The sequence below is a fragment of the Mustelus asterias genome, unplaced genomic scaffold, assembly GCF_964213995.1.
Source record: "Mustelus asterias unplaced genomic scaffold, sMusAst1.hap1.1 HAP1_SCAFFOLD_107, whole genome shotgun sequence".
Taxonomy (NCBI): Eukaryota; Metazoa; Chordata; class Chondrichthyes; order Carcharhiniformes; family Triakidae; genus Mustelus; species Mustelus asterias.
The window spans coordinates 438,186-462,954 of NW_027590151.1; the positions used below are offsets into that span (position 1 = coordinate 438,186).

The following is a 24,769-nucleotide window of genomic DNA, read 5'->3' on the forward strand; positions in this document are numbered from 1 at the left end:
TGCTTTGAACTGGGCTCACATTATCCGGATGGTGTGTCAACCATTTAGGACTGAGTTGAGGAGACAATTCCGCACTCAGAGGCCATCGTTATACTGAACAGAACGGATTACTGCAAAGAGGTGTACCGACAACTGAACAACGAGGAACACTACAGACAGTTACCCACAGATCCGACTAAAGAACACACCCGTCAACTCAGCACTCCGATCAAATCCTTTGATCCGGGCCTTCAGAGCACCCTCCGTGCTCTCATCCCACGTACTCCCCGCGTTGGAGATCACTACTGCCTCCCAAAGATACACAAGGCGAAAACACCCGGCCGTCCCATCGTATCGGGCAATGGGACCCTGTGCGAGAACCTCTCAGGCTATGTCGAGGGCATCCTGAAACCCATGGTACAAAGAACCCCCAGCTTTTGTCGCGACACGACCGTCTTCCTACAGAACCTCAACACACATGGAGCAGTTGAACCAGGAGCACTCCTCGTCACAATGGATGTCTCGGCACTCTACACCAGCATCCCCCACGATGATGGCATTGCTGCAACGGCCTCAGTACTCAACGCCGAAAACTGCCAGTTTCCAGATGCAATTTTACAACTCATCCGCTTCATCCTGGACCACAATGTCTTCACCTTCAACAACAAGTTCTTCATCCAGACACACCGAACAGCCGTGGGGGCCAAATTCGCACCTCAATATGCCAACCTCTTCATGCACAGGTTCGACCAAGACGACTTCACCGCACAGTGCCTTCAATCGATGCTATACACTAGATACATCGATGACATTTTCTTCCTTTGGACTCGTGGTGACCAATCACTGAAACAACTATATGATGACATCAACAAGTTCCATCCCACCATCAGACTCACCATGGACTACTCTCCGGAATTGGTTGCATTCTTGGACACACGCATCTCCATTAAGGACGCTCACCTCAGCACCTCACTGTACCGCAAGCCCACGGATAACCTCACGATGCTCCACTTCTCCAGCTTCCACCCTGAACACGTTAATCATAGAAAGAAACCCTACAGTACAGAAAGAGGCCATTCGGCCCATCGAGTCTGCACCGACCACAATCCCACCCAGGCCCTACCCCCATATCCCTACATATTTACCCACTAATCCCTCTAACCTATGCATCTCAGGACACTAAGGGCAATTTTTAGCATGGCCAATCGACATAACCCGCACATCTTTGGACTGTGGGAGGAAACCGGAGCACCCGGAGGAAACCCACGCAGACGCGAGGAGAATGTGCAAACTCCACACAGACAGTGACCCAAGCCGGGAATCGAACCCAAGTCGCTGGAGCTGTGAAGCAGCAGTGCTAACCACTGTGCTACCGTGCCGCCATCCCATACGGACAAGCCCTCTGTACACACAGGATCTGCTCTGATGAGGAGGATCGCAACAGACACCTCCAGACGCTGAAAGGTGCCCTCATAAGAACAGGATGTGGCGCTCGACTCATCGATCAACAGTTCCGACGCGCCACAGCGAAAAACCGCACCGACCTCCTCAGAAGACAAACATGGGACACGGTGGACAGAGTACCCTTCGTCGTCCAGTACTTCCCCGGAGCGGAGAAGCTACGGCATCTCCTCCGGAGCCTTCAACATGTCATTGATGAAGACGAACATCTCGCCAAGGCCATCCCCACACCCCCACTTCTTGCCTTCAAACAACCGCACAACCTCAAACAGACTATTGTCCGCAGCAAACTACCCAGCCTTCAGGAGAACAGTGACCATGACACCACACAACCCTGCCACAGCAACCTCTGCAAGACGTGCCGGATCATCGACACGGATGCCATCATCTCACGTGAGAACACCATCTATCAGGTACACGGTACCTACTCTTGCAACTCGGCCAACGTTGTCTACCTGATATGCTGCAGGAAAGGATGTCCCGAGGCATGGTACATTGGGGAAACCATGCAGACGCTACGACAACGAATGAATGAACACTGCTCGACCATCACCAGGCATGACTGTTCTCTCCCTGTGGGGGAGTACTTCAGCGGTCATGGGCATTCAGCCTCTGATCTCCGAGTAAGCGTTCTCCAAGGCGGCCTTCACGACACACGACAGCGCAGAGTTGCTGAGCAGAAATGGATAGCCAAATTCCGCATACATGAGGACGGCCTCAACCGGGATATTGGATTCATGTCATACTTTCGTTAACCCCCACAGCTTGCCTCCTCGACTTGCAGAATCTCACTGGCTCTCCTGTCTGGAGACAATACACATTTCGTTAACCTGTGCCTAATGCTCCCTCCACTCATATTGTCTGTATCTTTAAGACCTGGTTGGCTGTAAGGATTGGCATTCTAATCAGTATTCTGTAACTTGATTTTCTGTCTCTGTGTGCCTTGTTTGCGAGCAGATATCCACTCCATCTGTCGAAGGGGCAGCGCTCTGAAAGCTAATGGCAATTGCAACCAAATAAACCTGTTGGACTTTAACCTGGTGTTGTTAAAACTCTCAGTGTGTTTACCCCAGTCCAACGTCGGCATCTCCACATCAGGTAAAAAAAGGGCAGAGGAACAGTCATCGCTCGATAATATCTTGGGTGACCATCTCCAGAGGCCAGGGCAGCCAGTCAAAAAAACATTTGCCTCTACAGCAGTTCTCCACCCCTGACAGATTAAAATTCGCTCAAGAAAACTATCTAACAGAAGGATGCGGAGTTAGAAAGACCTTACAGACACCGCACAATTACTGAAGAACTCCAAAATCTTCTGAATCCCATCGAGGCCGTTTGTATAATTTCTTTGAGAGTGACTGAAATTCTGTTATTACAGTTTTGGTAATGAATGTTCCTAGTATGATTTGAACTGCATTTCAGTCGAACCGTACCTTAATTAACATGTTTTACTTGTTTACTTAAAGTTCTTGGTTATTTGAATAAAATAGCTTGTTAATTATTCAGTCAAAGTGAGTGACAGGCATTTTTATCATTAATAAGCCTCTGAACGTTAATTAAAAACAGTTAGCAGTTTCACAAATAGTTTTTCCAGATTACGATGTGAGATAAAGGGGATGAGCCTCTGTGTCATAACAGTATGGTAATTTACTGAATAACAGCAAGACTGGCAAAGTTTGGACAATATTTCACTGTTACAGAAGGGCACAAAGTAAATCTGTGTCGGGAATATAAGCAGAAACAGGAATAGCGGGAGTCAATTTGGCTCGGGGTGCTCTCAAACCTCCACACTTTCAATTGGCAGGTAAGTTTCCAGAACAAGTTTACTGCAGAAATAATACAGGAGTTTAAATTCAGGGCTTTCACTGCCTGGATTCAATTCAATTCCCTGTCTCGATATTGTGCTAATTGTTGTAACTCACACTGAGTTGCTAGTTTAAAAAGAGCCATATTGGACTCAGAACCTTAACTCTCTGTCCGCTTCACATTTGCTCCAAGACCTGCTGAGAACTTCCAGAACTTTCTGTTTTTATTTTAACATGAATTACTAGCTTGATCATACACATGAACACAATAAATAGGAGCAGGAGTAGACCACTCGGTCCATCGAGCGTGTTCCCGAAATTCAATACCGTCATGGCTGATCTTTGGGTACAACTCTGTTTTTCACCAGCTCTCCCTGTCCCTGAATTCCCGGAGAGGCCAGAAACCTGTCTATCCCAACGTTAAATGTATTCGATGATGGAGCTTCCATAACTGTCTGGCATAGAGAATTTCAAAGATTCACAACCATTTCAGTGAAGTAATTTCGCCTTTTCTGAGGCCGAAATGATCAGCCCATTTTCCTGAGACTGTACTGCCGTGGGTTAGATTTCCCGAGCAGCAGAAGAAATCTCTCAGCCTCCACCCTGTCAAACCCAATCAGTCTTGTGTAGGTTTAACGAAATCGCCTCTCATTCTTCCAAACTCCAGAGACTTTCAGCCAAATTTACTCAGCCTCTCATCATACGACAACTCCCTCATCCCAGGGATCATCTGCTGAACCTTATCTGCACCGTTTCAAATGCAAACACATCTTTTATTAAATGTGAATATCATATCTGCACAGAATATTCAACATGTGGTCTCAACAAAACCCTGTGCAACTTCAGCAACACCTCATTATACTTGGACTCCAGTCTGCCGTCAATAAACACCAAAATGCAATTTTCCTTCCAATCATTGCCTACACCTACATGCCAGCTTTATGCATTCCTTGTACAAACGCATGTATTCTATGCTGAATATCGACACTTAACTTTTTCAGCTCTTCAAATATGCGCTGCTTTTTCTATTTTTTGACGAAGAAGGAAATACCTGTTCGCTTTCCAGAATTGCACTCGATCTGCGCCTCCACTCATCAAAGCTCCCCATTTCATCTCCCAGACTCTATTCCCTTTTCCGACAGCTTCTATTAGCTAAACCTTGCTCATAGGCTCCAGCGAGAATTGAACTCGCGACTCCTGGTTTACAAGACCAGTACTCTAACCACTGAGCTATGGAGCCAAATGCTGCAAGGCGCTCCCAGTTAGTGCAGCGTTATCCGTGGATTGAGGACCAGGATGGGATTTGAGGACGGAGATTTTTGATGAATGTGGAAATGTCTGAGGTGGAGAGCCGGAAGTTAAAAGACAGAAGTTGAAAGTGACATGATTTGACATGTGTATTGTGTATGTACTTGACATGTATGTTGTGTGTGTCATGTGGTTCTTCTTCAGAGTTTATCGTCAATGTTACATCTCTGATTTTTCCAGCTCTGATACAAGTTCATCCAGCTGGAAGATTTAGCTTGTTGTTCACTTCACGGACGCTGTTTTTGTTAAATGAATAAATGAACAAAAATGTATTCACTCCGTGTGTGGGAATCGAAACCGCGTCACAGCGCCGACGCTGATCACGAGACCCTCAGTGACGCTGATGTGACAAATTTGCAGTGAGTTGATCATCTCGGCACCCATTGCTTCATTTCTAATAACGTTCAATAAAAAAAAGTCACAATGAGGAATGACGGGAAGCGCACATGACAGGATTTGAACCTCAGTTTGAAAATCCCAATACATCCCCTCGGCCGGGACTGCAGTCTCAATGTTTGCAATCCTGCTGTTTATTTCGACAGACAGCCATTCAACCGGTGTTGCCGTTTATATTCTCTATCGGAGCAACTCCACTCCTCCCAGCTTTGACTAAGGGTCGTCTGGACTCGAAATGTCAGCTTTCTTCACTCCTTACAGATGCTGCCAGACCTGGTGAGATTTTCCAGCATTTTCTCTTTCTGTTTCCGATTCCAGAATCCACGATAATTTGCTGCTCCTTCCACACTCGTTCCTTTACCTCAACAACTGTTTACATTGCTCTGTCGCTCCTCTTTCTTCATGCCAAAAACGACACGGCACAAATTCTTGCATTCAATCTGAAATGCTGGACTTCAACTGCAGGGACCAAAACTCAAACCCATTCTGGCAGTGGCTGCAGTCGACCCAACAGCTCCGTAAAGACTGGACCTTCAGCCACTGGATTAGATTACTCGGCTACGTTACCACGTCAGGAGCTGTGCCCTTTACTGGTATTGTTATTAAAATTAGCAGCAAAGGAGCTGCGACAGTCCATCAGTTGGCTTGAGCCTGCTCCTTCACTGAATCAATTTATCCTGAACTCTGTAACAAGCAGGAATCACATCCTGTCAGAAACAGAATGAGCTGCAGTGAAGGACCAGCACCATTTAAACTGCCCTTAACCTTGTCTGGTTCCCAACATCCTGCCAGAAATGACAAGAAAAAAACCTCCTGCTGAATTTGCTCAGTCTTCACTTCAGGACATGAGGCGAGATTGTGTTTTATATGTTCCACAAGGCAATAACTGACATTTGTTTTTACGGTTGGATGAGAGCAACAAATGTCCATTACCTGACCACCAATCCAAACAGCAGTGAAAGTGTCAAACTCTGACCACCAGACCAGCTGCTTTTCGCCTGTTTTACAACTTGCTTTACACACACTGCATGTATTGCTTTATTTTTCGCGCCAGGCCAGACTACATTCACCACAAGCAAGTCTCTGTTGCAATATGGCACCTTCTGTTTCCATCCCAGTGATACATTCAATCAGTGACAACATACAACAGACATTCCACTTACAGTTATTCATTCCACTTTCGACTGTTTGAAACGAGAGAGAACCTTTTCCAAATATTTTCGTTGCAGAGTGAGGGAAAAGTTGAATAATTCAGTGTGAACGCCAAAATCTGACCTTTTTACCATCCACATGTTACCTTCCATCACCATCTCAATTGTCAGCGCTTTGCAGCCTATCACTATCTTTCTGCTACTGTGTTTGTTCTTGACTGTTGCACATGTGACATTTCCAGCTGTGATGTAGACTTGCAAAACTCACTCGGCTGATATTAGTAGATCTGCTTTCGATCAGATAGTCAATCAGGTTATTTTTTAATAGTTTGCTGAGACCTATAACTGATCGTTTCCTGAGCGGGAATTGAAAACAAACAACACTGGGGAGTACTGAATACAACCCACTGGACTCCCAGGGTCACGGGTGAACTGTATTTTTCAAAATGACTTACCATATATCCCTTAATGTGCCCAGTTTGGGTGGAACATAAGTGACTGCTTCAGCTAATGACGACACCAATTGTGCTTGCTGGGACATGAAATCGACAGTGAGGTCAAATAGTCCCACAATATGCTGAAGTGATCGTGGTATATAAAATTCTAAATAGGATTGAAGAAAGTAAAATCTTTTTTCTTATGCGCAATCGGGAACACCATGTCAAATGTATAGGTTGAGAGGTGGTAGATTTAAACTGAGATGAGGAGGAACTGCTTCTCACTGAGGGTCGTGAATTTGTGGACTGCATTGCCCCATAGCACGGTTGAGTCTGAATCATTAAATGATTTCAAGAAAGAGACAGATATATTCCTGATAATTAAAGGGATGAGGGGATATTGGAACAGGTAGGGAGGTGGATTTGAGAACAGGGAGAGATCAATCATGAACTGATTGCATGACGGTTCAGGCTCGAAGGGGTGAATTTGCCCACTTCTGCTCCTAATTCTATGTTCCTAAGTGTAACTTTCAATTTTCAAAACCCACCAACTCATCACTGTGGCTCCAATGTAATCTACGTACATTACATCCACAGGTTCCCCTTCATCCTCACCACAACTGCGTCCTGTAAGGGACTGAGGAATGGCCCCATTCTGTGGTTTAATTACTTTAAAATTCTTTGTTTCCCTCATTTAATCTCTCCTGATTTACACCCGGCAAGAGGCCTCAAACCCTCTTGTTATGCTGCTGGATAACACTTGTTTAAAACTTCTTACATTTCTAGAAATTCCCAGTTCTTCCCAATGAAAGGTTATGGTGCTAAAATATAAGATTTGTTTTCCTGTGCACACAAGCTGTCTGGCTTTCTGAGTTTTTCCAGCATTTTCACCTTTCACTGCAGAAGTCTGAGCAGCTTTGGATGTCAATGGAAATATTTTTATTGAACAACATCCTCAGCAGCGGCTCGTTGGACGAGGGGTATTACTCGGGCCTGGTTAGTAAACAACCACAAACGTGTGAGCGATCTCGGGTTCACAAGTCGGGCTAGATCCCTCAATCAGCTGTTGTTTCGTATTGGACAAGTCATAGGCTTTATAAATGTATTTGCAGTGCAAACGTTGGGATTGGTTTACGTGGGATTTGGTTTGAGAACCTGATCACACAGTGCAGGCAATCTATCAACACAACACTCACACAAGAAAATCAAGACATTAAAAGGTTAATATGCTTGTGGCCATTCACTTTATCTCTGGTCACCAGCTTAGAGGACCCCATGTTTGTTGGTTGAGACAGCTGGCTGTGTGTATATTGTTATTCATTCGTGGGTTGTGGATGTGTACCGCACTCGCTATTTCTGTTTTTCATTGTCTCTATTTCTCTCCCTCACACTCTCTCTCTATGTTTTTATTACGTTGACATCTTTTGCTCCTTGCTCTGTCCATTATTTAGCTGTCTGTGTGTAACCGAGGTTCACTGGATTGATTTCTGCGTTTCTCCTGGGAGGAGAGAATCAGTGGGATGAGTCTGTTCGCTCTGGAGTTTAGAATTATCAGAGTTGATCTTACTGAAAAGTCGGAAACTGGAAAACAGTTTAACAGTGTAAATGTTGAGTTCCCCCCACCCCTGGCTAAATTATTAAGAACAAAGAATAATAAGGTGAATGATGTAAGAGGAGTTTGGAATATTTGGGAGAGGTGAAGCTAAGAATTGGAAGATGTGAATAATGTAATTAATGATTGAGAGGAATGGATAGGAACTTTGGGGATTTTGTCGGTGGATTCATTGTAAACTTTGAAATCAGAACAAGCTGACACACCAGATGAAAAATCCATAGTTGGCTCCATGCATTTTAGGTTATGGAAAGCAGCTTAGCACATGTGCCCGGCTAGCTCAGTCGGTAGAGCATGAGACTCTTAATCTCAGGGTCGTGGGTTCGAGCCCCACGTTGGGCGACATTGGTTTCAAACTTTGCCTCATTCCTGGGTGAATTCCAGATCTCCGTTCCTCCAGAAGTGTCACCGCTCAAACTGAGTCTTTCTTCTTTCTACGTTGCTTATCTCACAGTTGTGGGTTTGTGACTGAAAACTGCCTCCGGTTCACTGGAAGGCGGGGAGTTTAGCGCTGAACTCCGAGAGAGGTTTTGTTCTCATTTATTATGAGATTCAAACCCAGATCTGCGAGATTGTGTCAGTGGGAATAATCATCTCCATTGTAATTCAATCACTCCAGCCTTCCATCCGATCAAAAGACCGTTTGTCCTTTCCTCCTCTCCCTCTCTATTTTCCTTGACTCTGTACTTGTTTGAAAATCATTAAATCACTACTTTTTTCCAGTTAGGGTCAAAGGTCAGCAACCTGAATCATTCACTCTCTTTCCCTCTCCACAGAAGCTCTTGAAGCCGATGAGTCCTTCCAACATTTTCTGTTTTGAGGTGGGATACGGAGCAACTTCAAAACCTAGTTTTGGATCACAGTGGTTCACTTTTCTCTGACTGAATCTTACCTGTTTGAACTGTTGAAAGGTTGAGGTCTTAAATAATAAGACACTGGAATATATCACCCTGTTTCACATGAAATGAAACAAAATGAGAATTAATCATTTCATAAAATGCTGCTAATGCAATATATATTTTGTTGTCAATGCCAGCATTTGTTGTCCATCCCTATTTCCCTCTGAATTGGGTATTTTGCTGGGCCATTTCAGAGGGCAGTTAAGAGTCAATCACATTGCCTTTCCTCTGGAGTCCCATGGAGGCCAGAAAGGAGAAGGATGGCAGATTTCCTTCTGCAAGATGTGTTTTCATGACAATCAGAAAACAAAGCTTCATTACGGAGACTAGCTTTCAATTCCGTTTCAGTTCTAGACTGCTTTGGGATCGTGACCTGTGAGCCTGGGTCACAGGATTCCTACTCCACTGATTTTACCACTATGTCACCATCTTCCCGGAAGAGTGTAAGTTTAAATGCTTCACATGGAATCAAACTACTTAATTTCACATTGAAAACAAACATTTAAAGCAGTGTACTGTGGAAATCAGTGTCGTACACTCAGGATACAGGGGAATTGACGCGATATCTATTGCTTTCATTCAAAGACAGAAAAATGTGGTGAATCCTCAGCGTGAGTGATGAAGGAGCTGCGCTCCGAAAGCTCGTGATTTCAAACAAACCTCTTGCACTTTAACCTGGTGTTGTGAGAATTCTTACCGGGTACTGAAGGGCATTTCATTTAGAATTCGCAAAAAGATTAATTTTATAAAATTAACAGCTTTCAGCAAATCGCACCGCAATCACATTGCAGACGGTGCAGTGAATTACTCTCCTGGCCTCATTGCATCAGCCCCAGAGGACGATTTCTCAAGAACACAAAACGCTCAGCGATAAAGAGGTCGGAGGCTTCATTCATCAGGGATTACCCGAGAGCACGTGACCTTTCTCCCAAATCACACACGCACACACACGCCCACAATTGCTCAATAGTGCTCAGATCACTTCAATTTCCGTGTTGGTTTCGTCGATAGAATTCGCTTATTTAACTGCCATGGTCTGGGTTCGATTCACGGTTAGGGAATGATGATTCATTGCTCTCGTGCAACACATGAATTAAGGAGAGTGGATATTGCTTCCTGGTCGAAAACGGGAGAGATACTTGTGGCAGGTTGAACAGGAAGAAGGAAAAATCTGCCCCATTCCACAATCCTGTCAATGACCCACAACAATTCATATTTACATTAGGAAGTCTTACAGCACCAGGTCTACTTGGAGTCACGAGCTTTCGGGGCGCTGATAACATAGAGCAAATTGATTTTATTATCGGAGCAAATGAACCTGTTGGACTTTAACATGATGCTGTCAGACTTCTTATTGTGCCCACCCCAGTCCAACGCCGGTATCTCGACATCATATTTACATTGCAATTGCTGGTACCAACTGTCAGAATGAGTGAGTTACCTTCGACTGCATAAAATTTCACTGTAGCTCACCACATTCAAAGAGTAATGTTTGTTATAAACCTTATTGTGGTAAATCTGTTGAAATCCTTCAGCTTATCACTGCTCTGCTTTCATCACACTGGAAGCTAATGTGAAAAGATGAATAATTTCAAAGCTGAACAACGTGCACAGGACTGGAAGGAGAATGCGACTGTGAATAATTGGCACTGTGGAATTCCTGTATTCAGTCTATGGGAGAACCAGGAGAATGAAATCCTCATGGTCCAGTGCTGAGGATTTGGCGCTTTCAGGGTCATTGATCGGCTTCAATATGCTAAGATTTAAAGTTTTTGATAATCCATTTAACAAACCTGAGTTGTTTCCTGATCGAAAATAGCTCTGTCAGAAGCAGTGGAGTTAGATCTATATTTGTGTCCGAATTGGAAATGTCACATGGGCAACAGTTCAAGAACAAACACAGATAGTGAAGGACAGTGATAGGCTGCAAAGCGCTGCCAATAGATCAGGAATTTGTCTGTCCCAACCTGAAATGTGTTCAATGAGGGAAATACACAGTAAGTCGGCAAAGATCAGTGGAGTGAGGACTGAGTTAAACTTTCACCAGCATGCTGTTTTTTATAATTGCAAAGTCCTGAGATTGAGAGCAGAGAGTTCATATTTGAGGCGTTTCAGTTCTTTGAGAGATGAATGCCTGCCGTGTTTTACAAGGTAAGTTTCACAGGATCAGTAATGATGAGATTGGTGGGTTTCGGAAATTAAAATTTACACGTGAACAGCTTGTGGGACTATTTCATTTATCGTTGCCGTCTTGCGGTGTGTTTTATGTTCTGATAAAACCTGTATTTATAATACAAGCATTAGATGGTGGAAATTCTCAGCAGGTTTGGCAGAATCTGTGGACACGCATCAAATTCTAAACACTTCCATTTGTCACCTGTGTTCCTGAAGTACACTGATTATTGTGTTCAAAAAAACTGATAATACCTTTTCAAAACAGCTGTCCCATCTCTAAGTGTTATTAAATATTAAGGAATCACATTATCTCACAGCCATGTGGCATTTACAATTCCCCAATGCTTGAATAATATTCTGCAACTGCAGTCATGGAGAAAGAGATAAAATTCGGGACAAATGCTATTTTCTAAATCTTATGTTAGATGAATGACTGCCACATGGCTAAGGTTTTCAACAGAATTATAATTCTACAAAGCAAGGATTTAAATTGCAATCACACTGCACTGTTTGATATTCTAGGCCGGTCACATTGGTCATGAGCAGAGCTTCTGGATTGTAGGAGTTAACATGTTCATTTCATATACGAAAGGCTCCCCGATTTAAAATAAGGTCGAAACATAATTGAAATTAACATTTTTTAAAATTTCCCCGATTCTAGATCGTTGTTGCATATGAACTGAATTAGAGCAAACAAAATGTTAGTTTGTACTTCATCATTGATTGCAAAAATGCCCTGAAGGGGTATAGCTCATTGATATTAAGGGAATATTCAGAGGCATCCGATTTGAATGCTGAAGCGTCTTGACTTGCAGTCAAATGCCCGACTCCTAAGCTATATTCCTTCAATGTCTAACCTCCGTTTTGTTGCTCCTTTGTCCTCTGTCTCGCGTGGTCTATGGTTATGTTTGTTCCTCTGTGTCCGCCACTATGCTTACGTACCTCATGGGCGTGGACATGTTTTTTACCATCACAAATTCTATTCACTTACTTTATAAACCTTCATGGTAAATGTACGGAACAGCAAGAAGTTTAAAGTTGTGAGATGAAATTAACCCTTTCTGTTATTTGTGAGTGGAGGGTGCTTATTGACTGAGTTACCGTACGTTCCATTGTGTAAAGTGATTAACATTTTTCTTTGATCAACATTTAAACAGACAGCGGATTCACTCAGTGTGATGGTGGGTTCCAGTTCTATATCTGCGATCACAGCATCAATTCATGCCACTTACTGTCAACCCAATATTTCTAATAGTTTGGATGACCCAATATTTCTAACACGTTGGATGTTTAATCTAATTTACTTCGTTTTATATTTCATTATTTTCATCTCAGATCTATTTCCACCAGAGGCAAGTCTCTCTTTCAAAATGTTCTGTTCAGGTAGAACAGAAGTTAGTCCTTCATCCAATGGCAACAAGGATTACTTTTCGCTGCAGCATGAAAGCGATAAAGAGATGAAATAGTCAGACAAGCTGCTCATGTGTTCCTCTCAATTTCCCAAATCCACCAACCTCATCACTGCAGCTCCTGTGAAATCGCTGTACAGTACACCCACCGGCTCCCTATTATCCACAGCACACGTGACTTCTTCAATGATTTTGTGCATGGTCTCATTCTGAGGTGTAAACATTCTATGATACTCTGCTTTCCTCACGCTCAGACCATGGACTGTAAACAAGTTGTTCATTTATCTCTCTTGAATTGTACCCGGTCAGGGCCCTTTCCTGTTGTTATGTTTCCTCGCTCCTCCTGGATTTCACTTGTTTAAAACTTCCTACATTTTCAAACTTTACCAGCTTAAAGGGTAAAATGAAAGGTTATGAAGGTGTAAGAATACAGTCCTTTCCCTGTGTGCACTTGCTGCCTGGCTTCCTGAGTTTCTCCAGCGCTTCCAGCTTTCAGGGCAGCTGTCTGATCAGATTTGTATGACAATATATATCCGTATTTGAGGAGCTCCCGCAACAGCGGCTCGTTGGTCTAGGGGTATGATTCTCGCTTTGGGTGTTGTGATGTGCAAGGCTGCGAGAGGTCCCGGGTTCAATTCCCGGACGAGCCCCATTGTTGTTGTTTGCAATGGCAAAGTCCTGTTCATTTCTTTGCCGTGCACACGGCAGGATGAGTTTTCCCGTGGTTTGGTTTGGGAAACTGACAACACAAGGAATCTAACAACACAACGCACTCACAGGCAGTTCAAGATGTTTTCAAAAGCTGACTCTTCTTTTGGACCTTCTCTTTAACCCTAGTCAACAATTCAGAGGACCCAATGCTTGTGGGTTCCGGCCGCTGGCTTTGTGTACATTGTTATTCATTCATACGATGTGGCTGACTCCCCCACGCACTGTCTATATCTGTCTCTCTTTGTTTCTGTGTAACGACCTCATTATTTTGCACTCTCTCAGTCTCTCACTGTGCCTCTATCCACTTTCCATAGTGTGTTCTTGTTTCCCTCTATTCTCGCGCTGTCTGTGTAACGAAGGTTCAATGGATTGATTGCTGTGATGAGACAGTTGCCCTTGGAGGAGAGATTCATTGTGGTTACCCTTTTCTCTCTAGAGTTTGGAATAATAAAAAGTGATCCCATTGACAAGTCTGCAACGGCGAGACTGTTTGATAGTGTGCATGCTGAGGGATTGTTTCCACCGCTCCCCCCAGTTCTCCTCCTCCCCACCCCCACCACCACCCGCTGGGGTAAACACAGTACGAAGTCTCACAACACCAGGTTAAAGTCCAACAGGTTTATTTGGTAGCACAAGCCACAAGCTTACGGAGCACTGCCCCTTCATCAGGTGAGTGGGAGTTGTGTTCACAAACAGGGCATATGTAGACACAAACTCAATTTACAAAATAATGGTTGGAATGCGAGTCTTTACAGGTAATCAGGTCTTAAATGTACAGACATTGTGAGTGGAGAGAGGGTTAAGCACAGGTTAAAGAGGTGTGTATTGTCTCCAGCCAGGACGGTTGGTGAGATATTGCAAGCCCAGGCAAGTCGTTGACTATCTCTAATAATTCATTCCGTCTCTAAATGCCTGTAGATCCTATCTCTCAAAATACCTTCCAACAACTTACCCATCACAGATGTGAGGCTCACTGGCCTGTAGTTCCCAGGCTTTTCCCTGCAGCCCTTTTTAAACAAGCACAACATTTACCACCCTCCAATCTTCAGGCACCTCACCTGTGACTATCAATGATTCGAATATCTCTGCTAGGGGACCCTCAATTTCCTCCTTAGCCTCCCACAATGTCCTGGGATATACTTCATCAGGTCCCGGGATTTATCCACCTCGATGCACTTTAAGACTTCCAGCACCTCCTTATCTGTAATATGTACACTCCTCAAGACATCACTATTTATTTCCTGAAGTTCCCGAACATCCATGCTTTTCTCTACAGCAAATACTGATGAGAAATATGCATTTAGCACCTCACCCATCTCTTGTGGATCCGCACACAGATGATCTTGTTGATCCTTAAGAGGCCCTACTCTCTCCCTTGCTACTCTTTTGCCCTTTCTGTCTTTGTCGAAGCTCTTTGGATTCTCCTTTGCCTTATCTGCCAAAACAAGTATTTTGGCAGATAGGTTGCACATCTGCCTCATTGATGTGGTTGGTGGGTTATGAAAATTGAAAGTTACACTTAGGAATATAGGAATTAAGATCAGCAGTGGGCAAATTCAGCGCTTCGAGCCTGCTCCAGCATTCAATCAGTTCATGGCTGATCTTTCCCTGGTCTCAAATCCACTGCCCCTTCTCTGTTAATTCATGTTGTATTGGAAATATATCTGTCTCCTTCTTTAAACCTTTTTAATGATTCAGACTCCACCGTTCTATGGGGCAGCGAGTTCCAAAAATCGACGACCATTAGCAATAAGTAGTTCCCCAGCATCTCCGTTTTAAATCTACCGCCTCTCTACCTATCCATGTGACAGTAGGTTGGTTCTATTCCTTCCCCACAGATGCTGTCAGATCAGTTGAGATTTCCAAGCATTTTCTGTTTTTTGCATAGATTCCAGCATTCATTGTATTTTGTTTTTTTTGTATAATTGTGACCTCTTGATCTCGATTGCCCAATAAGAAGAAACATTTTGTCTATGTTCACTCTATCATCCCTCGTAAAATTTTATGTAATTCGATCACTTCAGCATCTTGTGGGACGATTTCGCCTCAGTGTCAATTTCATGCCCCAGCGAACTCCCAGCGACTGTATACCACTGTGCCGCCAGCTAGCAGAGATGGCAGCGCAGTGGGATACAATCGGGAGTGAGTTGCCCTGGGAATTCTTAACATCGACTCTGTAGTCTCATGGCTTCAGGTTAAACATGTGGAAGGAAACCTCTTACTGGATACCAGGTACCGTCCTCCTTCGGCTCATGAATCAGTGATCCTCCATGTTGAAATACACTTGAAGGAAGCACTGAGGGTGGCAAGGGCGCAGAATGTACTCTGGATGGGGGATTTCGATGTCCACCACCGAGAATGGCTCAGTAGCAGCAATACTGATCGAGCTGGTCGGGTCCTAAAATATGTCACTGTTAGACTTGATCTACAGCAGCTGGTGAAGGAACCAACAAGAGGAAATAACATACTTGACCTCATCCTTACCAATCTGCCGGCTGCAGATGCAACTGTCCACGACGGTATCAGCAAGAGTGATCACTGCATAATCCGTGTGGAGATGAAGTCCCACCTTTGCATTGAGAATAGCCTCCATTGTGTTGTGTGGCACTATCACCGTGTTTAATGGGACAGACTTCGAACCGATCTCGCAACTCAAGACTAGGCATGCATGGGGCGTTGTGGGCCACCAACAGCAGGGGAACTGTACTCCAGCACTATCTGCAATCTCATGGCCCAGAATATACCCCACTTAACCATTACCATCAAGTCAGGGAATCAACTCTGGTTCAATGGAGAGTGCAAGGGTGTTGGGGCGGGGAAGGGGGGGGGGGATGTGTGTGTGTGTGTGGGGGGGGGGGGGGGTGGGGGGGACGCGCAGGAGTAGCACCAGGCATACCAAAATGTGAGGTGTCCACCTGGAAAAACTACCAAACAGGACTCTGTACATGCCAAATGGCAAAAACAACAAGTGATAGACAGAGGTAAGCGATCCCACAACCAACAGATCAGATCTAACCTCTTCAGTCCTTCCACATCCAGTCGTGAATGGTGGTGGACAATTAAACAACTCACTGGAGGAAGAAGATCCACAAATATCCTCATCCTCACTGATGGTGCAGCCCAGCACCTCATTGCAAAAGATAAACCTGAAGAATTCGAAGCAATCTCCAGCCAGGAGTGTCGACTGGATGATCCATCTCGGCCTCCTCCAGTGGTCCCCAGCATCTCAAATGCTAGTCTCCAGCCAATTCGATTCACTCAATTTGATACCAAGAAACGGTTGGAGGCACTGGATACTGGAAAGGCAATGGGCCCTGATAACATTCCGGCAATAGTACTTGTGCTATAGAAGTTACCGCTCCCCTCGCCGAGTTCTTCTCGGACAATTACAACACTGGCATCTACGCAACAATGTGGAAAATTGCCCAGGTATGTCCTGCACAAAAAAAGGCACGGCAAATCCAACTAGCCAATTACCGCCAAATTAGACGACTGCCGATCATCTGTAAAGCGATGGCAGGGTCATCAACAGACCTCCTCAGCAAAGCCCAGTTTGAGTTTCGCCAGGGTGACTCAGCTGCTGTCCTCATTTGAGCTTTTGTTCAAACATGGGCAAAGGAGCTGAATTCCCGAGGTGAGCTGAGAGTGATCGGTCTTGACATCAAGGCCGCATTAGCCCGAGCGTTTAAATTACCAAGTGTAACTTGCGGCTATAAACTAAAGTTGAAAACGAAGCTCCAGCGAGGATTGAACTCGCGACCTCTGGTTTACGAGACCAGTGCTCTAACCACTGAGCTATGGAGCCAATCCTTTGCAATTAGCTTGCAATAAATGTATAATAATCAGTGGAACAGACTGCATTTTCAGATGGAAATAGATATGCTTGAGCGGGAGAGCAGGGAGTTAGAATATGTGGCGATAAAAGGGCAGAATTTGACATGTGCCAGTTACTTCAAACGATCAATGTTTGCCGTGTGCCTGCCGTTAAATTCTTCTTCTGAGCTTATACTTGTTGTTACATCTCTGACTTTTCCACGTCTGATACAATTCACCCAGTTTGAAGATTAACCCTTGTTTCTCCCTTCACAGACGATGTGAGGCCTAATTTGATTTAATGATGAGTTAAACAAAAAAATGTTCACCCCGTGACTGGGAATAAATCCCGGGCACGGCGCCTAATCCTGACCACTAGAAAAGCTCATAAGAGAGATTTGCAATTAGACCATAATCATCTATTTTCCCACTGCCTCATTTCATGTCATTGTCTAAACTTTGCTAGATAGTCACACAGCCAATCTATCATTTATAAGCAATTACAGCAAATACGCGGCCAATCCACCTAACATGCACAACTGGACACTGTGGGAGGAAACTTGAACACCGGCAGGAAACTCAGGCACACACGGGGAGAACGTGCAAACGCCGCACAATTACCGAAGGCTGGAATTGAAGCCGGGTCCCTGGCGCTGCGAAGCCACCGCGGCGCCCACTATGCGACAATCACGTCTACTGCAGCGTTGATTGGAAGACAAAGATGTTTGTGGATACATTGGAAAAAACGAGAGCTCCCGACATTGGCAAACTTCCAGCAATTTTGCTAAAGCGTTGTGCTCCTGAACTTGCCGCGCTCCGAGTCAAGCAGTTTCAGTACAACTGCATTACTGTCATCTACCTGGCAAACTGCAAATCAAATCAAGACAATTACCACCAGTCTGCTCTCGGTCATCAGGAATGTGATAGAAACATGGTATCAAAAGCACTGACTTCGCAGTAACCAGCTGACAGTTAATCAGAGAAGTCTGAACTATGCAACAAAGAGAAACCTTCTCCAGTCAGCCTTTGTTCACACATGGACAAAAGAGCTGTACTCCAGAGGTGTGACGAATGTGGTTGTCTGTGATATCAAGGCATTTAAAGTGCTCTTCTAAAAGGTTCTTAAGTGTTCTTAGTGTTGGTGTTCTCGCCTCTAACAACCTTTCAGGGAGTGGGTTCCAGATTGCCATCATCCTCTGATCCTCTCTGAAGCGCTTTCTCCATACCTTAAATCTATGCCGCCTGGTTGTTCACCCTTCTGCTATGGGGAAACGACTATTCCTATCTGCCAATCCATGTCCCTCAAAATTTTGCACACTCAATCATGTCGGCCCTAAGCATTCAATGCTCAGGCGAAATCAGCCCCAATGTATTTCGTCCCTCTTCGCAGCTGAAAATCTCCAGCGTAGTGTCCAGAACTAAAACCACTTGTAGCAGCGTTTGAATTGGAATTCTCGCCTCCCCAAAGACTGGAACCTCAACTCAATGTCTGAGACCACTCGGACCCGCTACCACCGAAGTGCAAACGATCACCAGGTATTTTAACGGTATTGCTAGTGAAATAGCTCAGAGGCAAAGAATTTGGTATGAACCATTGGGTACTTCGAGTCCGTTCCGTCAGTTAATCAGAGAAGTGATCCATGCAACAAAGAGAAATCTTCTTCAGTCAGAAACACAATGAGCTTCAGTGAAGGGCCTGTACGATTTAAACTGTCCTTAACCTCGTCTGGTTCCTAATCTCCCGCCAGAAATGAGAAGAAAACTTCCTGTTGAATTTGGTCAGGGTCTTCACTTCAATAAGGGCAGGACATGAGGCGAGACCAGGATTCCTGCATTCTACAGGGAAATAACTGAAATGTGTTTCATGGTTTGGACACGAGCAATACAACTTCATATCCTGACCTGTAATCAAAACAGCAGTGAAAGTGTCAAACTCTATCCATCAGACCAGCGGGTTACAGCATGTTTTAAAATTTGCTTTATCCACGCTCCTTTTGTTATTGTTAAGCTCGCTGAAAGCACACTTGAACCAAACGGATTCTCCTGAAAAATGACACAATCTGCCTAAATACCAGTGATATGTTCAGCCACTGACAACGTACAACAAACTCGCCACTTCAATTATTACATTCTTTCTGAGGGTTCGAAACCGGACAGCAATATTTCTGCATGCTTTTCAATACAGAGTCAGGGAAACGTTTCATAATTTGTGTTTTTGGTAAATGTCAACTGATATGCTGAGTATTTCCAGCATTTTCTGATTGCAAAGTCAGGAGTCACTCGGTAAAAACAACAAAAGTGAAGGTCTGTGGTAGAGAGCAAGGCAAGGTGGATTAATTGACACAAGGAATGATAGACAAGCCAACATTGAGCAGGTGATGCTGGAGAGCGGTTGGTCTCGTGGTTCAGATTCAAGGCTTTAACCGCCAAGGCCCAGGCTCAATGACAGGTGACAAATTGTGAAAATAGAATTTCGTATGAAACAACTTGTCTCTTTCTTATTCCTGATCAACTAATCACAACTGTTGTTTCAAAGCAATATGCCAAGACTAATAAGCTGTTCCTCGACTGTAACTTTCTATAATTGTTTCATTTTCATCCCCATTGCTGCTGCCTTCACAATATTTCTTTCATCCTACAACCCATTACTGCAAAATCCACCTTCTTCACTTGTGTTCAGCTCCTGTGACCTCATGGGACTGAGTAGATTCAATGCGAAGATTATCATTTAGTCCGAGATTTGGAGCGAGATCTAGGCGATATTTGTGTCAGTGTAAAAGGTAAAGTCTGACCCATTACCACCCAAATATACTTTGCAACACCATCTCTATCGTCAGTGCGTTGCAGCCTATCGCTCTCCTTTGCTTAATAAAACAAATTATCGCTTATGCTGGAAACTGAAACAGAAGCAGAAAATGCTGGATAATGTCAACAGTTTTAACAGTATCAGTGGATAGAGAATAGAGACAACGTTTCGAGTCCTGAGCTCTGAGCCTCTGACAAGTTGATTTCGAAACGTTGGCTCCAATCTCATAGAGTCAAAGAGTCATAGAGTCACAGAGGTTTACAGCATGGAAAAAGGCCCTTCTGCCAGGCTTGTCCATGCCACCATTTTTTAACTACCAAGCCAGTCCCAATTGCCCGCGTTTGGCCCATATCCCTCGATAGCAATCTTGCTCATGTAACTTTCTAAACGCTTGTTAAAAGACACAATTGTACCCGCCTCTACTACTATCTCTGGTAGATTGTTACAGACACTCACCACCCTCAGTGTGAAAACAGAATGCTCCTCTGGATCCTTTTGTATCTCTCCCCTCTCATCTTAAACCTATGCCTTCCAGTTTTAGACTCCCCTACCACTGGGAAATGATATTGACTATCTAGCTGATCTATGTCTCTCAGTATTTCATTGACCTTTATAAGATCGTCCTGAGCCTCCTACATTCCAGAGAAAAAAGTCCCAGTCTATCCAACCACTCGTTGTAACTCAAACCATCAAGTTCTCGGAGCATTCTAGTAAATCGTTTCTGCATTCTTTCTAGTTTAATAATATCCTTTCTATAATGGAATGACCAGAACAGTACACAGTATTCCAAGTGTGGCCTTACCAATGACTGCACAACTTCAACAAGACGTCCCAGTTTCTGTATTCACTGTTCTGACCAATGAAACCAAGCATACCGAATGCCGTATTCACCACCCTATCCACCTGTGACGCCACTTTCAATGAGCTATGAACATGTACCCCTAGATCTCTTTGCTCTATAACTCTCGCCACGCCCTACCATTAACTGAGCAAGTCCTGCCCTTGTTCGATCTACCAAAATGCATCACCTCGCATTTATCTAAATTAAACTCCATCTGCCATTCGTCAGCCCACTGGCTGAATTGATCAAGTTCCCGTTGAAATCTGAGATAACGTTCTTCACTGTCCACTATGCCATCATTCTTGGTGTCATGTGCAAACTTACTAACCATGCCTCCTAAATTCTCATCCATATCATTAATATAAATGACAAGTGACAGTGGACCCAACATCGATCCCTATGGCACACCGCTGCTCACAGCCTTCCAGTTTGAAAAACAAGCCTCTACACCACCCTCTGTGTTCTGTCATCAAGTTAATTTTATATCAATTTGGCTACCTAGCTGGATCCCGTGAGTTTTAATCTCATGCAACAACCTACCATGCGGTACCTTGTCAAAGGCCTTGCTAAAGTTCATATAGACAACATCGACGGCACTGCCCTCATCTACCTTCCTGGTTACTCCTTCAAAAAAAACTCAATCAAATTTGTGAGACATGATTTTCCACTCGCAAAGCGATGCTGACTGTCCCTAATCAGTCTTTGACTCTCCAAATGCCTGTCGATCCGATCTCAAAGAATTCCTTCGATAAACTTAGTTGGGCGGGGCGGCGGGAGTGGGGGGGGGGGGGGGCGGGGTGAGGGGGAGGGGGGCGATAGCCTCGTGGTATTAACGCTAGACTATTAATCCAGAAACTCAACTAAGTTCTGCGGACCGGGGTTCGAACTCGGTCATGACAGCCGGTGGAATTTGAATTCAATAAAAAAATTCTGGAATTAAGAATCTACTGATGACCATGAAACCATTGTTGATTGTTGGAAAGACTTATCTGGTTCACTAATGCTTTTTAGGGGAGGACATATGCTGTCATTACACGGTCTGGCCTCTATGTGACTCCAGAGCCACAGCAATGTGATTGCCTCTCAACTGCTTTCGGGCAACTGGGGATGGGCAATAAATGCTGGCCAGCCAGCTACGCCCATGTCCCATGAACACGTAAAAAAACTACAGCTGTGAGGCTCACCGGCCTGTAGTTCCCAGGCTTTTCGCGTTTAAACGAAGACACAACATTTGCCACCCTCCAATCTTCGGGCACCTCACCTATTGCTATCGATGTTTAAAATATCTCTGCTAGTGGATACACAATTTCCTCCCTAGCCTCCTACAACGTCCTAGGATACACTTCATCAGGTGCTGAGGATTTATCTACCGGGATGCGCTTTAAGACTCCAGCCTATCCTTCTCTGTAAAACCTAAACTCCTCAAGATATTGCTATTTATTTTCCCAAGTTCCATCACATCCATGTCTTTCTGATGGTCTCTCTGTAAAAATGCCTTCAGACCTGATGAGATATTCTAGTCCACTTCTGGCCTCCCTCACCATTAGGAACATTCTCTCTGAATCTACCCTGTCTAACTCTGTTAGAATTTTGTCGGTTGCTATGACTCCTCCCTGAATCTTCTAAACTAGAGTGAATGTAATGCTAACCGACTTAGTCCCTCCTCATATGACAGACCTGTCATCCCAGATATAAGCCTGGTAAACTTTCGCTGTACTCCCTGTAGGGCAATGAAATCCTTCCCCAGATAAGGACACCAAAACTGCACACAATACTCACGGTGTGGTCTCACTAACACCCTATACAATTGCATTAATGACTGAAGAGGCTCGAAAGGCTGAGCGGCCTGCCCTTGTCCCTATTCCTTATGGCATTGTTGGTCCTCATGTTTTGGAACTCTCTTTCTCAATAATCGGTGGCAGCAGAGCTTTCATTATTTTTAAGGTAGATGTGGATAAGTTTTTGCTGAGTCATACGTGATTGGTGATCAGGTGTAGGTGGACTGCAAATTTGATGTTAGAATTAAGTTGTGAAATGGAGGAGCCGGCTTGAGGGGCTTAATGTCCTACGTATCTTTCTCTTTTGATTGTTCATACGACGATCTGAGAGACAACACATTCCTCATCATTGTGTTTAATGAGCGACCCCTTATTTGAAACACTCTCACCGGGTTTTGGTTTCTCTCCGAAATGGCAACATTCTGTGCACATCCACAACGTCAACATCTCTCAAGATCTTAAACTCTTCCATTAAGCCGCCTCTTAGTATTCGAACATTCAGTGTGGGGATGTCTACTCTCTCCAACCATCCCCATGAGACAACCCGCTCATTACTGGAAATCGTTTAGTAAACCTTCTCAGGAGTGTCTCAAAGACATTTTCATTTCCATTTATGTATCGATAGCCAAAGGTTATTTCTAATATGGGCTCACTATCTGAAGGGCTTGAACCTGCAAGGCCACGGAGCATATGATAGAATGTGGGATTAGACGGAGCCCCGAGTTCCATTTGTCTCTGTTGTATCCAGAGCATGCATGATGGTCTGAATGGCCCGTTTCTGCATCATTACTTTTCTATTCTTCTAGTTATCACCAGAGTTTTGTGCAACTGAATGGGTATGTATAAATAAGATTGGGTGTAATTCATGTAAAATAATGTCCTTTTTTGTCAAATTTATAAATAGGCTGGACTGACATTTGTTTTAAATTCGAGCAAAAAATAATAGAAGGAATTAAATATTACCTAAGTAGAGTGAATTGAAGGTGAAAGATATTTCGAGACGATAAAACGTGCAGATCGATGGAATTGCATCCACACAGTCTGAAAGCAGCACGGCATGCAGAGGAAGATGTAAGGTTGGGTGAAGGGCACAGGACACATCCTCACTTATCATCAAAAGTACAGGAAATGTTACATGTGTTTCGGAACGCAGGTTGGACACCTGATTTACCTCTTGCACGGGTTAATCTCCATAACATAATATCCGTGAACAATACAAGGGTAGATGGTTGTTTTATCGGATTAAGACCTGTTTCTTGCTGAATACCAGCAGTGTAATATTTCTAATCATCCTGCTTTTGACACCTCTCTTTTATTAGCAGAAGCATCAACATTATTCCCCGAATCTGCACCAATTTCACTATTACAATTTCATTGAAATTCTGAAATTGTAGATTGACATTATGAGATAGAAATATTCGTTACTGTCTTAATTCACTTCAGTTCAGTAACATAGTCTTAATCAATAATCCTACTTTTCACCAAACTGCTTGGACCAATTTGTTTGTCTTCAGTCAGATCATTTTCTATGATTGCAAAGGACTTTCAATAAACATGTATTTTGCAAGAAAAGCTGAATTCATCTTGTTTGTTCAGCGCTTGTGAATAATCGCGTAGGCACAAAGTTTAATTGTTTCACAGGTGACTTTCCTCACTCCATAAATAGGCAATGGTTTCATTGTGCCCACCGGTGTTAAAAATGAGAGTGGCCTACAGTACAACCAGAGATCATTGAATCTCAGAGTCGATAAACCATGTTCTGGATTATTCCACTTGAGCTTCGTATTATTTGGGTACGTCACGATGTCCAAAGGATTTACTACCCACTCCGTCGGTGTGACTGGTGAGTCTAATTTCACTATATTTATTACCCTTGTCCATGAGATCCAGTTAATAATATTATTATATGCAAACGTCATGTTCCTTATGTGTTAATGCAGTGGGAAAAATTCTCTCCTCAGCAGCCATTCTCCCTACTGTCGCCTGGTGGTTGCTCTTTATTTCCTTCTCCCTCCGCTCCCCGCTATCACGCCCCACCCCCCACCCCCATCTCATCGCTCCACCTACTCCGTCCCCACCTTCACCGGCCACTTTCACTGTTCCTGCCTTAGTATGGAAAGGGTCCTGACTTCAGTAAAAGTATAAATATAATTTCCAGTGCTGTGATTCACAGCCAATTCCAAATCCACTT

General features: G+C 44.0%; 4 non-coding genes across 4 annotated transcripts; 2 read left to right on the forward strand and 2 right to left on the reverse strand.

Annotated features, from left to right (window-relative positions):
- Positions 1 to 4,409: 4,409 nt before the first annotated feature.
- Positions 4,410 to 4,482, reverse strand: trnat-ugu (transfer RNA threonine (anticodon UGU)). The gene has a single exon. It is a non-coding gene; the product is annotated as a tRNA-Thr (tRNA).
- A 3,933-nt stretch (positions 4,483 to 8,415) lies between these two features.
- trnak-cuu (transfer RNA lysine (anticodon CUU)) lies at positions 8,416 to 8,488 on the forward strand. Its single transcript has one exon. It is a non-coding gene; the product is annotated as a tRNA-Lys (tRNA).
- A 4,701-nt stretch (positions 8,489 to 13,189) lies between these two features.
- Positions 13,190 to 13,279, forward strand: trnap-ugg (transfer RNA proline (anticodon UGG)). The gene is given in 2 exon segments: positions 13,190 to 13,225; positions 13,244 to 13,279. It is a non-coding gene; the product is annotated as a tRNA-Pro (tRNA).
- Positions 13,280 to 17,072: 3,793 nt separating this feature from the next.
- trnat-cgu (transfer RNA threonine (anticodon CGU)) lies at positions 17,073 to 17,145 on the reverse strand. Its single transcript has one exon. It is a non-coding gene; the product is annotated as a tRNA-Thr (tRNA).
- Between the last annotated feature and the right edge of the window lie 7,624 nt (positions 17,146 to 24,769).